Source organism: Pteropus vampyrus, unplaced genomic scaffold (genome assembly GCF_000151845.1).
Source record: "Pteropus vampyrus isolate Shadow unplaced genomic scaffold, Pvam_2.0 Scaffold101, whole genome shotgun sequence".
NCBI lineage: Eukaryota > Metazoa > Chordata > Mammalia > Chiroptera > Pteropodidae > Pteropus > Pteropus vampyrus.
The window spans coordinates 3,266,505-3,269,757 of NW_011888882.1; positions in this window are offsets into that span (position 1 = coordinate 3,266,505).

The window sequence follows — 3,253 nt, forward strand, 5'->3', positions numbered from 1 at the left end:
CTAAGCTAGGCCCTCTTATACTGACTCAGAGCTTGGCAATGTGGTTTGTTTTAGCCAATGGAACAATAGTAAATGTGACATAGCAGAGACCTGAGAAGTGATTATAATAGGGCTTGTCTTCTCTTTTGCTGCCTTGTCTTTTGGAACGAGGAGACTACAAAGAGAACACATTTAAGCTAGCCTTCTGGGGGTTGAAAGGCCAGGTAGAGAACTTGGGCACTCTGTCCTACAGTTAGCCAGTCCAAACCAAACTGCAGTTGATTGTAGACACATAAATGAGCTTTAGCCAAGATATATTAAGCTTAGCCCAGGTCAGCAGAACTGTCCAACTGACCCAACTTAAACCATTGAACCATAGAACTATGAGATAATAAATGCCTGCTATTTTAAGCCACAATGTTTTGGGCTGATTTTTTTTTTTTTTTAATAGCAAAAGCTAATTTATGCAACATCTAATATAATACTTATTCTTTCCACTTGCATATCACTCACAAAATTGATGGGTTCCTATATCCAAGTTATTGAGTAGATTCTGACCAAATAAAGAGCTGTGAGATACAACTCTAAATGTTGACGTTGGCCAAGTCTCTTTGTTCAGCCAGCTGTTAAATACTCTTAACTATTTTACATGCAGCCTGCAATTTGCAAAGGAAAAATTGCATTGGAATAAAAAATGAAACTAGATTGTAATTTTAACATTTTTCTGCCTTCTGATTAGTCTGAAAGATTATGTTCTGTTTTCTAATGTCACAATATTATTCATAGTCAGAATGTTTGAAGTATCTGGAAATAAATTATCTTCATTAAAAAAAAAATAAAGCTTTTCTGAGAATAGTAGTTAAATTGTTTCATATTATGAAAACCAAAATGAAGAAACTATTGAACATTTGAAAAATTTCTTAAAACCTTTTCATATTGATGAATTTTATAAACTTTCTAAATGCAATGAGTTTTTTTTTTTTATTCGTATTTTTTTGTTTGTTTTCCTCCTGAGGACCCTCACTATTGCCTTCAGTGTGAAATAGAAGTGCTGAAATCTTGAGTGTAAGAGTTGAGGAAAAGAATGAAAAAGACATTTCCTGCATGATTAATAGCAGGAAATACCAGAAAAATCATCCAAAATATTCTTTTCCCTAGAGATTTTATTTTGTTCCATGTATTATTTTTACGTTTGTTTTTTTTTAAAGCTACATATTATCTTCTTCAATGCACTATTCTCTTTGTACACAGTACCATTACTACATTGAAAAGAGAAATAAAACCTTAGAACAACTTTAGGATAATCAGAGACAGCAAACCAATGATCTTATGATAAGAAAAAATAACATAATGGAAAGAATACTCAGTTGGGAATCACGTAGTCCTGATAAGATTGTCTCAGATGTCAATTACTAGTTCTTTGGGCATCCTTCAGAATAGTTTCTTTATGTATAACATGAGGATGTTAATAATACCTAAATTATCGGATCCTTGTGAGGACTATATGTGTAAAATGTCTATTACACTGAAATTAATTATTAAATAATAATAGCTATTAAATAATAATAGCTATTCAGATTAATAAGAATAGAAAATCTCTTAACGAGCATTTTTTTGTGTCAGGCACTATGCTAATGGATTGGCTCGAATGGCATAAAAACCAAGGCTTATTGGTTCTATTCATATTAGTCTTTATACAAACTGTCTGTAGTTTGTATATTTTATTGTCCACCTTGTATAGCTTCCATTCCTAGTCCAAGACGGCTGCTGGGAATTAAATTATAGAATCTCTGCTCATGCTAGCAACTGAAAAAGGAAATACATTATTTCCCCCTTTAAGAACACTCATCTTCCTCACGTGGCAATACTTGGCTATAAAAGAGGCTGGAAAATGTAGCCTTTATTCTATCTGCCCACTTAAAAATCAGAGATTCCATTACTGGAAGGAGAAAGGATATTGAGGGGAACAAACTAGAAATTTTGTTACAGATGTTTAATATATTGATTCTTTAGTGCATTGGCATGAATATGTTTTTCAAACACATTTTTCATTTTAGTAGGTGAGGTGGGAACAAAAGTAAGGAAAGATACCACAAAAAATTTTACCCAATTCCAAGTTTATCCTAGAGCTGTTCTAGAGGAGGTATTTGATTAGAAAATGATTTTCTTGGCACCTTGAATGTTAACACACTGTAGTTAATTCCTTCCTTCCTTCCTTCTCTCCCTCCCTTTTTATTTTTTCCTTCCTCGCTTCTTCCTCTCCCTCCTTCCTCTTCTCTCTCTCTCTCTCTCTCTCTCTCTCTCTCTCTCTCTTTCCCTGTCTCTCTTTTAAGTCAGGACAAGAATTAACTTCTAAAGATACACTTACGTGAAGTCCAAATCTAATTTACTTTTGCACAAAATTTGACTTTTTGAATAAAAGCATGTCATCCATCTGTAAGAAACAAACCTAAATTAAACCTGTTTTCATGATAGATCTGTTAAATAGATCTGAAGGGCAGCCTCAGGGAAGACTGGAGGACATGACATAACAATTTCTACTTTCATTAAGAACTATGCTTAAAAAACCTTGATTCGTTTTTGTATTTTTTTTCTCAAATCTTCATATTTTGTTCCCTGAAACTTTCTAATTTCCTGATAGCAGTATTTAATTTTCCCATCCTGGTTTATTTCTTTTGTAAAACATGGTAGTACATACTGCAGACATAGTCTTCTAATGACAAAAGTTCATAAATTTATAAAAAGAATAACCATCTTAAAAATTCATATGTGCTATAAATAGCTGTGTTAGTTTCCTAGGGCTGCCATAACAGATAATCACAAACTCGTTGGCTTAAAACAACAGAAATTTCTTCCCTTATAGTTCTGGAGACCAGAATTTCAAAATCAAGTTGTTGGCAGGGTTGGTTTCTTCTGGAGATTCTGAGAGAGAAGTCCATGGCTCTCTCCTGGCTTTAGTGCCTGCTGGCAATCCTCTGCTGTTGGCTATATCATTGCAATTTTTGCCTCTATTTTCACATTGACTTCTCTGTATGTGTAATCAACCTTTGCTCTATCTTACAAGAAAGGACATTTGTGATAGCATTTAGGGCCTACCTGGATAATCCAGATTAATCACCTCATCTCAAGATTCTTCATTTAATTTCATTTGCAAAGATCTTTTTTCAAAACAAGTAGCATTTACAAGTTCCAAGGATGAGGACTTCATGTCTTTGGCCATTATTCAACCTACTACATACAATAATTTATAAATGCTTAATCCTTAATGTTTTGT